This window comes from Myxocyprinus asiaticus, chromosome 16 (assembly GCF_019703515.2).
Source record: "Myxocyprinus asiaticus isolate MX2 ecotype Aquarium Trade chromosome 16, UBuf_Myxa_2, whole genome shotgun sequence".
Taxonomy (NCBI): Eukaryota; Metazoa; Chordata; class Actinopteri; order Cypriniformes; family Catostomidae; genus Myxocyprinus; species Myxocyprinus asiaticus.
The window spans coordinates 20698977-20711813 of NC_059359.1; positions in this window are offsets into that span (position 1 = coordinate 20698977).

Genomic DNA, 12837 nt, shown 5'->3' on the forward strand with positions numbered 1-12837 from the left:
GCGGGAACCCTGGGCCAAAACCTGCATCTTCGGCTCCTTGCTCCAAGCCTGCCACGGCCCCTTGCTCCAAGCCAGCCATGGCCAACGAGCCAGCGCCCATGCCTGCCACGGCCAACGAGCCAGCGCCCATGACTGCCACGGCCAACGAGCCAGCGCCCTTGCCTGCCACGGCCAACGAGCCAGCGCCCTTGCCTGCCACAGCCAACGAGCCAGCGCACATGCCTTTAGCCTCAATCGTCCCAGAGCCAATGCCTGTGGCCTCGCCTGCTCCCGTAACTACACTCCCAGCTGTCTGGAAAAGGAGGAGAAGGAAAAGGACACTTTCTCCCCAGTCGCTGCCCGTGCTCACGACCACAGAGGTCGTTCCCCAGTCGCTGCCCGTGCTCACGACCACAGAGGTCGTTCCCCAGTCACTGCCCGTGCTCACGAGCACGGAGGTCATTCCCCAGTCGCTGCCTGTGCTCACGGCTCCGCCTTCCATGGCTCCGCCCCTCGAGCCTACCATGGCTTCACCCCTCGAGCCTCCCATGGCTCCACCTTACATGGCTCCTCCCCTCGAGCCTCCCACAGCTCCACTCTTTGAGCCTTCCATGGCTCCGCCTGCCTTAATCAAGCCCCTCCTGGCTCCGCCTGCCTTCGTCGAGCCCCTCCGAGCCCCCTCCACCCTCAGAGTCTTCCATGGCTCCACCCGCTCCCCCAGAGACTCCCCTTCCAGCGGTTCCGCCCGCTCCCCCAGAGACTCCTCTTACAGAGGCTCTGCCCACCCCTCCTCCAGCGGCGCCTCCAGACCCTGTCCCGGCCCTGTGGCCACCCCCCAGGCCTCCTGACCTGGTCCCAGCCCTGTGGCCACCTCCCATGCCTCCTGACACAGTCCCAGCCCTGTGGCCACCTCCCAGGCCTCCCGACCTAATCCTTACACTGGGGTCTCCTCCCTGGCCACCTGGTCATCTTCCTGCCCTCCTCAGCCAACTGGCGCCCCAAGCCAGGAGTCGCCCCTTAAAGGGGGGGTTATGTCACAGTCTCCCTCATGTTTCCTAAGACTCTTATTTTGAAGTGTTTCCCCTGGAAAACTACGTTACCCAGTATGCACTGCCCTCATCACTGCCATCTGTTCCTTATTGTTCTCACCTGTTTTCCATTCCCTCATTAGCTTTTGTTTGTATAAAAACCCTTTAGTTTTTGCATTCCTTTGTCAGTTCTTGTTTGTTGTTGTTTGGAGATCCTGTTTGTTGTTTCACTGTCATCATTTTTATTAAAGCCTGCAAATAGATCCTATGTCTCCTGTCTCATCTCAGCAACCAGTCGTGACAGAGACATTTGAATTGTATATGTTTACTTAACAGTGTAATGACTCCCCTGCTCTTACTCGAGCCAGCACTATAAAAAACATGCCCACCCCATATCTTCTCAGCTTCCTGCGGAGAAAGGTGCGTTTCTTGAAGAAACACTATATCATATTTCTTATGCTTAAAAAGAGAAATAACCTTCCTTATTTTTATGGGGTGCCCCAACCCAATCCACATGAAGAGAGACAATCTGCTCATATTAATATCTGACATTTTGACATATAAGAAAAAATAAATTGTGTGTCAAAAACAAGATTATAAAGACCACATTCCAACATTAGTGCAACCATCAAAACCCAAACATCCCCCAGAACAAAACAAACAGAAAAAAGAAAAACGTGTGCATTAACCCCACGCATAACAGCGCCAACTGGTGTCCATCCCTCCAAACTCAAACAGTCCATGTGCAGACCTTGCCATCGGTTTGCTCAAATCCGGTGTTTCTATACAAATTTTGTGAGACAGAATTACACAGCAAAAGATAATCTATAAAACAAACTCCAGCCATTAGGCAGAATAAGCACAAAGAGCATGTAGATTCATGCATAAAACTGTCCTGAAGGTATGATACTCTACAAAATAAACTCCAGCCAATAGGAGGAACCAGCACAAAAAGAATGCGCAGAATCCTCAAACACTCAAGCAAATGTTCAGTGAGCTGGTCCACTCGGCTGCAACATGAGTGCACACAGATGACTTACTCACTCCAATGACTTTGCAAGAAATACTCCACAAAACAAACTCCAGCCAATAGGAGGAATAAGCACAAAGAGCGTGTAGATTCATCCATCAAACTGTCCTGAAGGTGTGTTACTCTACAAAACAAACTCCAGCCGTTAGGTGGAACCAGCACAAAAAGAGCACGCAACTTCCTCAAACAGTCAAGTGAACGTTCAGTGAGCCAGTCCACTCGGTCACAATGTGAGTGCAACAAGATGACTCACTCATTCCATTGACTTTATGAAGGACATCGCTTGCTGTGGGCATGTGAATGTTTTACGGCCATCCTTAGCATCTATTCTCAATTTGGCTGGGAATATCAGTGCAAAAGCGACCTTCCGTTGATGTAAAAGTTTCTTGCATTCCTTGAATTGATCAGGCTTGTCTCTTGACAAATTCGCAAAGTCTGGTAACAAGAAAATGCTGTGGTTCTTCCAAGAAAGCCTTCCTTTAATCCTCGCGTAACACAAGCTCTTTATCGGATGATCTCAGAAATTTGGCCAGAATTGATCGCGGCCTGTCTCCCTCCACGGAGCGCCGAGCAGGAACTCTGTGAGCTCGCTCGATTTCCAGCTTATGGCCTGCTATGTCGAGCAGATTCGGAAAGAGCCCGTCCAGGAACTTCAGCATATCCTGTCCCTCTGCTCCCTCAGGAACTCCGACGATACGGACATTATTCCGCCGGCTACGGTTCTCCATGTCCTCCAACTTCTCCCAGACATGCTCCAAATCCACCTTGGTCGCTAGCAGATTAGCAGATAATTCTCTCTCCGATGACTCCAGGTAATCGATCTGTTTCTCGACATCCCCCACTCTTGTAACCACATCAGTGAACTTCGCCTCCATGGCAGTGATCGATCAACGTATAACAGCAAGATCCTCCAAGTCAGCAGAAACCTTCGTCAGCATTGCCGACATGTTCAGCATCTCTCGCCACATTTCCCGCACCTCCCTGACTAAGTCGACTCCCAGGTTTGCGGCCTGCTTGGGGGCATCAGCTTGAGCACGTAAGTGTCTTTTAATGTCTCCAGAGCCCGAGGATTTTGAATTCTTCGACATACTGTCCTCCTAGAACAGTTATGGAACAAAGTGTATCGAATCTCACCGGTTTATGTCATTAAAAGTATTAAAACTAGCAAAGTGCGCAGAGCACGCCGTTCACATGTCCGATCCTTGCATGGTGTCACGTGACTCCCACTCACCCCCATGTTGTTCCAAACATGTGTGACTTGCTTTCTGAGATGGAAAACAAAAGGAGATGTTAGGCAGAATGTTAGCCTCAGTCACATTTTACTTTCATTGTATAGTTAAAAGATGCATTAAAAGTCATATGGGATGTAACAATATGAAAATTAGTAAATTTTGACAGAAAATATCCCTTTAACAAACATGGGTCTGTACTGTTTTGAATAGATTTCACCTCAGTGATTTCTGAAAAATATGTAGGCTTTATGAAAATTAGATTTAATTAATTTTGACTGATATGTAATTCATAATGTAAAACTAATATTACATTTAGACTCTAGAAGTCATACTGCCCAGTAATTCTTCTTAAACTTAACACTGAGGTGCTGCTGGAAAGGAGAGAGGCAAAAAGAAAGATGTAACGTACATCTCAATCATTTAAGTAATTTATCCAAGCAGTGGCCATAAGCAAGGAAAGGGGCTTTGTCCTAGCCCTGCTTTCATTTCCAGCACTGCAGGAATTGTGATGGCTGTGCCTCGGGGCAACAGAAGCACCTTAAGGAGCCCCACCTTTAAATCCAGTGCGCGTGACTCCAACTATGACCCCAAGCTGGAGGGATCCCTCAGGCCAGATTTAAACGAGCTCCCGCAGGTCCTACTCCATGCCTCGCTCTCCTTCACAAGTGCTTGCTTATTCGGTGCAGCCTGGGCTCTCTGGTTGCTCTGATTTGTATAACAGTCAAAGAAATTGCTGGAGTAAATGGTCTCACATTAGGTAAATGGTGTGTGGCTGTTCGCATATGCAGGGAGAGAGATGTGTGAGAAAATCAAGTGTGACATTTTGCGTGCTGGATTTCATATGGGCCGCACTGTAGAGCCTGACAGTGGGATGTAGAATTCATATGAATTCAGGAGTGCCGATGACTATGAATAAAACAAGCAAAGTGTCATGCTGACTCTCTGTTGTTTTAAAAGAGTGCCTCTTGATCTAAAAATGAACTGTAGATTTTCCTTTTCATGTGTGACCAAATAGATATGATTTCACCATTGTTTCAGCATTTTTTCTACTTTTTTTCCCCTCCCCTCTCACCATCATTACCACTATTTTGGAGGCCATGAGAGGCATAAGGCAAAAGAGGCATATAATATCAGGTATTGATCCACACCCATCACCACACAGAGAAAAAACCTGGGTTCAGGGGCTGCACAATTCAGACTGGACAGTGCGATCGATAGGATGCGCTATCAGCCGTTACCATGGCAACTCACAGAGCAAGGACAGAGCCCCGGCGTTTATTTACACCTGTCTCCTACTCCCTGCCAGCTTGTGCTGCTTTAAGTGCAATCTAAGAAAGTGTGAATATTATTTACATAATATATATATATAACATTATGTATAGTGTATGCAGTATCTCAGATTGTTCTTGCCACATTAAAGGAATATTCTGGGTTCAGTACAAGTTAGACTCAATTGACAGAATTTATGACAATATTGATTACCACAAAAAATATTTTCAACTCATCCCTCTATTTCTTAATATAAAATAAAAAGAAATTGGCAAAAATCGAGGCTACAGTGAGGCACTTACAATGAAATTGAATGGGTCCAATTTTTGGAGGGTTCAAAAGGCAGATATGTGAAGCATATAATTTTATAAAAGCCCTTACATTAATTCTTCTTTTAAAACTTGTGTATTATTTGAGCGGTTAAGTTGTTTTAAATAGTCGTTTTTGCAGCATTGCAGGGTTTCCGGCATTACATCATGGCAATGAAGTTGTAAACTGGATAACTTGAAACAGAAAACCATTTTAACATGCATATTCTTTTCTTGTTTCCTATGTAACTGATTTTTTTTTTTTTTTTTGTGCCTGTTCTTTGCACAAGTGCACAGGTCTTTACTTTGCATTGACCCCAATTTGCAGGTCAAGCAAACATGTTCAGTGCTGCTGCTGTTAACTTGATGAGGTCATAAAAGAGAGCGTGCTAAAGCTTTTGTCAGTGAGTGCACAAGTGAGCAAAACACTGCAACAAAGAGCGGATCAGCAGACAACACTAGAAGCCAGATAACTTAACACAAGAAATCCTCTTATCCATGTGAATATGGATCACATTCAAGTCAAGCATCTAAACGTGTCTCTTAGTTCTTTATATAAAGTGAAATAACATGCACAGGTGTCGTTACACCATATGTCACATCAAACTGATGTATAATGAAGTTGAGGTGTAATGAAGAATAATCAACCTGGACACAATGAGCTTTAGAAGATCTTAGGGATAGTTCACCCAAAAATGAAAGTTCTGTCATCATGTTGTTCCCAACATGTATGACCTTCTTTCCACTGTGGAACACAAAAAGATAATGTTAGGCAGACTGTTAGCCTTAGTCACCATTCACATTCAATGTAGGGAAAAAAGATGCACAGAAAGTGAAAGGTGACTGAAACTAACATTCTGCCATATCATATAACATATCATATCATATATCATATCATATCATATCATAATGTGTTCCATGGAGGAAAAAAAGTAATATGGGTTTGGTACAACATGAGGCTGAGTTAAAATTTTTTGATTTTAACTTTTTGAATTAAATTTTTGGATGAACTATACCATCTCAAAAATCTACAGCTTTAAAATGCACTGTTCCATTTAACAATGGAGATTAAGAGAGCATCTGAGATACATACAAAGATTTTAGTTTACTGCGATTGTGTGTTTTGAGCTGTGACAAATGTTACAGTGAAACCGAGATCCCTTGCCTCTGCAGTATGTGTGTGTTTGTATCTGTTTAAGTGTGTAAGCATTGTTGAGGCCATTTTGAACACCCTATTGCAGTGCTAAAAATGGAGGTGAGCCCCATAACCTCACAAGCATACACAGCTCTGACAGTTGGTGCTCTCCCTACCCCCTTCAATCAATGGTAGTTTCATGTGGCCTCTCAGCCCTGCAGTGACGTGTTCATGTGTGTGCGTGAGTGACCTATTGATTTATTGACTGTCTGGCTCAGCCCGGCCCATGGTACTGGACAGCCTGGAGCTGTGGATCATTGGACCCGTGCTAGCCCTGCAGTTGCTAGGGTCTGTACACACTGTGCTAACTGTAGCCAGTACGGTAACCTGCTGCAATGTGAACACAGTGCTACACTACTTCACATCACTAAGAAAACTAAATGAACCAACAAACAATTTTATTATGATTTTTCCTAGGTGAAACCCCAAAACTGAACCAAAATGTAACCCCTTACCCAAACCCTAAATGTAATTATAATTTTAAAAGGAAATTGACTGTTGCATTCCACGGAAGAACGTCAGGGTTTTGAACAAGCATTAGCCCGAACCCCTAAATCTAAACCTTACCATAAAGTGTAACCCACCCAAAACTTTCCATGATTTTATTAAGAAAATTACTTTTGTGTACCACAGAGGAAAGAAAGCATTTTTGGAACAAGACAAGAATTGCATATTACAGGTTATTGACATACATCAGTCATTTGTATTACATAAATAAATATCAAAATGTGTATACAAATTTTTTCACTGTCATTTTGTTTCTTAAAATAAAGTGTTGGATAGGAGTCTAGTTAAAATTGTATGCCTGTATGGACCCTTTTCACAGACTGTGTTGATGCATTTTCGCATTTTAGCAGTGTAAATCTAGCAAACTTTTTTTACTTATTTAGTGTAAATTGTTAACATTATAATTTATATTACCCTGGAATTAGTTTTAAAAATGATTTACCACATCCGCAATGAGGTTTCTAATACAGCTACTAAGGGAGTGACCTCTTTCTATCTTCTGACTGCTGTAATCTACTGCTCTCTATATTTTTCTTCTTCTTTTGGAAATCTATGAAAGCATAATAATGGATTTTTTCTTTTGCTGTTGGAGCAAACAGGTAGGCAAAAATAATATTTACTATGGTCTCCAATTCACTGCTATACAATACATGTTTACCCTGCTATCGTTTACTTCCGCATTCCAAATCCCGATATGTGAAAAGGGTTCATTGTATTGATTTGGTTGATTGGTTCATCTCCATGGAAATGAAATGTCTTTTATACAAGCCAAGTCATACACTATTTTACCATCTCGTACAAATTATTAAGAACTGACATGACTCATGAGACTGTTAGCACATCACAGAATGGCACAATTCTACACTGTATTTTTTTTTTTTCATCATTATGCTATAACATCTTAGTTTATATCCATTTAACTTACAATAATTTTTCAATAACTTACAATGAATTGTCAGAGTTTCAACTTGATTTTCTTCATCAGTAATTTAATTCAAACTAGTCAAAAAAGTGCACTCTGTGCACAGGTTTTATGAAAATATTTGATTTTACTCTAAAATTTAAGGTTCTTCCGTGGAACAGAAAAGGAGATTTTAGGCAGTATGTTAGTCTCAGTCACCATTAATTTACATTGTATAATTTTTCCATACAATTTATGTGAAAGGTGACTGAAGCTGTCAGTCTGCCAAACATCTCCTTTTGAGTTCCACAGAGGAAAGAATGTCATGGGTTTGGGGCAACATTTTCAGTATCTTCATTTTTGGGTGAACTATCCCTTTAGCTTTGCAATTTTAGTGGGTTTAATTTTTTATAGTGTACTTATGAGTTCCAGTGCTTGCAACTCAGAGTCAATGGTAAATGCAAGTGTGACAAAAAATAAAGAGCGAGAGAGAGAGAGAGAGAGAGAGAAAATGAAAGGGGGATATAGCCAACCAAAGCCAGCCATCATCCCTAACTTGATGAGTGTCTCATTGTGGGGTCTCTGTATGGCAGGCCTTCAATACCATTTTCTTTTCTTTTTTTCAGTTGTTTTACCCCACCTCAAGCAACCCCCCCCCCCCCCCATCAAGAAGGCAAGAGAATGGCAAGTGTCCAGCTGTCCTCAACCCCACCCCATTCTCTGCCTTTTTTCACTGGTCAGTGTAGGCAGATTGAGGGGGCCTAAGGGTGTGTTTGGGGAGGAGCCATTAGCAAAGAACTAGTAGCAGCTGGCCTGAAAGAAGGGATTGAGTGTCACTGACCTGGCCATAGTGTCCAGCTGAGGGTCAATGCTCTGCCCTCCTTCGGGCACGTGCTGACCAGCCATCTGTGTGTGTGTGTGTGATTGTGTGTAAAGAACTGCCCTTTCTAGGATTCCTGAATGGAGCGACAGTTGCCTAATCTTTGAGTGTGTTTTTGTGACAGACAGCAACTGGCCTGTTAGCTCTTCATGTGACACATTGCCATACTTTATAAAGCATTTCTGAGATCATCATCACAGTGAAACTACTGTATTATATCATCAGGTCATAAATAAGTTCTCATATGTTGTGTTGAGATGCTTCCTGTGTCGTTCAACAGTCAGTTTTCAGAAATTACATTCTTGGATGATTTCATGCTGAAGGTGTCTGGAATTTCATCACACTGTCAAAAAAAAAAAAAAAAAAAAAAGAAGAAGAAAAAAATACGTAGCACAGATGGAGGAAAGCTGGATCTTTATTCTTCCTTCTGGCCTTCTTCATCCCTCCATTCAAGGTGCTGCAGGCCCTGATCAAGGCACAAATTATCATTGCATCTGCAGGATTCATCCATTCTTCCATCCATTCTTCCCTCTGTTTCCTCCACTCCCCTCATTTCATTACCCCTTTCCACCCTGACGTGCTGCCTCGGACTGTTTAAGGTGATTGGATCATGCCCATCCTCCCCTCATGGTCAGCTGGGGTTAGAGGTCAGTGACCTTTGCTTGATTGGACGAAATGGAATGGTCATCGTTGCCCTTTGTTGTCATTCAGTGGTTAACAAAGGAAGAGATTTCACTGTCAAAAGTGTGTGTGCAAAGAAGACCACAATTTATCTATTCTTAAGACATTAGGAACATTTTTTGTTTGTTTTTGTGCTGAAATGCTTTTTAAAATGCTGAGGTTCCTGTGCATGTGCAAGCATGTCTGCTGACAGTCACATGTGCGAAGAATTATTTATCTTTTTCTGCGCAGGAAGACTGGACATAGATTTACAATGACTAAATGTAGGTTTAGTCTATATATGTGCTCAGAATATTTGATGATGCTGTAACAAACAGTGTAATTCTTAAAAAAAAGAAAGTATTATATCACTGTAATTCTTGAAATCTAGATGCTAGTGTTTGTAATATCTGTGATAGCTCCAGGTCTCTGACCTCTGACTAGTAGGCCTCTGTTGCTAGGTGACCGCTGTATTTCTGATGGAGGTTTTGGTGGTGGGGTGACAGTCTAAAGGGGGGTCAGGGGGCAGTGGTCACTCTAAACCTCCCTGGGGACACTCGCCACACACGCCAACTTCAGAGAGAGCTTTGAGATGAAACTCAAGCTTGCATCAGTACCAGAAATGCGATAGAGCTTCTGTCATATCCGAGTTTCTTGGAATACGGCACTTAGGTTTTTTTCAATTTTTCATTAATAATTCCAAGCATGTAAATAAGCTACATTTGATGGGCAAATTCTAACAATGCTGTATGTTTTGAAATAAAGCATGCATGTCAACCACAGGCAGATATACAGTAACAGCACCTTTGCTGTGCACACACTGTAAAGAAGCAACTAATTAAAGGCAAGCCTGCGGGTCTGCAGAATATCAGCTTTAAAGGCGACTCTGTGTTTGTGTTTACATTTAATGTTTCCCTCCACAAACACTTTCTTCTGTAAGGGAATTCTTTTTATCCTCTGCCATGTCTCCTTTTCCACCATGTTGGATGGAAGACCTTACCCTTAAAAGGGCAAGAACATAAAGATGCCTCAGAAAATTATTAGGGTGCAAATAATACATTTCCATGTTTTTCTTTAAAATATAGCTTTTATTTTACAGCTTGTAGAAGTCATGAAAATAACATTGAAAACATAAAAATTTACCTTGAGGTCATTTGACTTTTCACAAGATGCTGGCATGTTACATTTCGATAAAGATGACAGAGTTTATGTGTAAAGCCACACTGCCTCAGTATGCAGGGCCCCGTTTTCGATATTTTTCACAAAAATTTGACACACTTATTGCTCCTTTCTCCAACCTTTCAAATGTTGGTATCCTCTTTGATGTAAAAACCTTTTTAGTTTGAAAGATTTTACACCTCTTCCTAGCACCAAACAGAACGTGAGACGATTTGTTTTGTGCTTTGGAAAATCATGAAACTTTAAGTAAAGAGTGGACTTACATTTGTGAACATATCCTCTTTTTGTTGTATTTGTTTATTCCCAAAATTCTATCTTTTTTTTCTCTCTCTGTTTATTACTCACAGCTCTCACTCAAGTGTGTGTGTGTGTGTGTGTGTGTGTGTGTGTGTGTATGTGTCAAAGACAGAGAGGAGGGAGGCAGAGATGGTATCAATCGCCAGGCCATTGAACATATTGATTAGTTACCTTTCTTATTAACATGCTGATTAAAAAGAGCAGGAACAGAAACCGAGTCTAGCCACACACACTGAGATAGGGAAGACACCACAGCGCCGGACAGGGAAGAAAAAGCAGGATGCAGGAAAAATGGTATGGATATACTGTAGATGGATGACACAGAAAGGACTCTCAAGCTGGAAAGAAACAAGGGGATTTTTGAGGTCTAGAGAACACTGGCTAATTATAAAATGAAACAGAGATGAAGAACGTGGATGCAAGTATCATCACACCCCAGGAACGAAGAAAGAGAGAGAGAGAGGGGATGATGAAAAAATGGAAGAGAGAGGGGCAGGGAAAAGAATGCTAACCGACTGCATGGCAATATCATCTTCCATCCACCCACAGAACATCTATTAGACTGGATATACTCTTGTTCAGGACACAAGCTCTTATAAACACAAACACAATGCTGTGAGACCCTCACACCAACACACTCATATACAGGCTGATGATGTGTGACAATTCTGCATGGACAAAAAGAGCAGATCATGTGTTGCATAGATGTGTGTTTATATTGTTCATTTCTGCAAGTATTAATGCATGTGGATGTGCTACTGTTGTTGTTGTTGTTGTTGTTGTTGTTGTTGTTGTTGTTGTTGTGTGCTTCAATTGGAATGAACAACTAGTCATAGAACAGTAGGCATCAGACATGTTTGTGTTTGTGTTTACTGGTATGAGGAGTCAAACAAGATGTTATTGCAGGGAAGAGAGAAAGAAGAGCTTCTTATCCTGTTGGGCCAGATTTAGTATTGTTTTAGACTGGATGCTGGTCTAAAATTGTTTACTTACTGACCTCCACATTTTCAAAACATTCCTGTGATTTGAAGAAGGCCCTTGCTCATAAATAATGTTGCCTGATAACAAAAATCTTACACTTTTGCTGTTTTATTTTTAAACTCCTTTTTGTTAAATTATTTAAAGAGGAAACTATGACCATCCTTATTATTCCCAACGAATTAATCTTTGAATTGCATCATCTTTGTACACTGAGGTTTTTTTTTGACTAAAATGCTGAACTTTGTTTTACTGCCAAATGTAATTAGGTTCAGTAGAATTTGAACACTATTCAGTAATCTGCGAAATATTAAAATATAATTGCTATAATGAGCTATTTATATTATACATGCATTATTATATATGAGCAAATATTAGACTACCATTGTTAATAATTCACAATGGTAGATTGCCATCCTGCATATTGGCAGCACGCCCACGTTCTCGATCGATAAACAGGATCAAATACACGGGCGCGCGCCTATTTGAATGCTGCTGAACACTTGCTGTGGCTGAGAGGTTAAATCGTAAAAATCATAGAAAAAAAAATGATCCTTTAACACTATGACTGAGTTTGTGAATGTTACTACTGAAACGTTACTTAAAGCTGAAAATGAGCATGACCTTGATAGTAATTCACCAGACTTCCCGAATATAGTCTGTTATTTTTTCTTTTTCCAAAACCAGTTCTCTTTATTGACACCTCTATTTATATAAATACTTCTTAATAGATCTTGTGAATTTCAAAGTCTAAGAATCCAGTTTCCTGATTATCTTACATTTAAAAAAGCATCATGAGTCTTACATGAGAAAAACATTATTCTGTATGGCCTATAAATAACCTATAAACAGCAATAATGCATTCCAACGGACATAAAGATGACGATACTGTATGAAGGTGCTATAATATAAGCCTATAGGGTTGTGTGTAATTTGAGCCCTATATTTTACATAGAGATATAATGTTATGATTTTGATTTTGAAAGTGCAAAAAGTCTTCAGAACCTTTTAATCTGAAACAGCGATTATTTAAACTGTACTTTTTTATTTTATTTTATTTTTTTATGAATGTTGTTTAGGCTTTTTCCCCTAAAACAGTTTGATCAAATACATAAAATAAAATGAAAATAAAATAAAATGATATATTTTTTTAAAATATATACTAAAAAATATACATTCAAATTTAAATGTATTTAAAACATTTATTAAATAATGCTGCTCTAGAAGGTTGTATAATCGTAAAGTTACACTATAGAGTGAGGCGCACAAAGTTTTATGTTAATGTTATTTTCTTTGCTGTTTCATGGGCCTGCTATCCGAGAGATTCAGTCATGTTAATTGAGTTATTGACTTTCTATATCGATCGACTTCTTTTTACTATTCACCATGCGTCC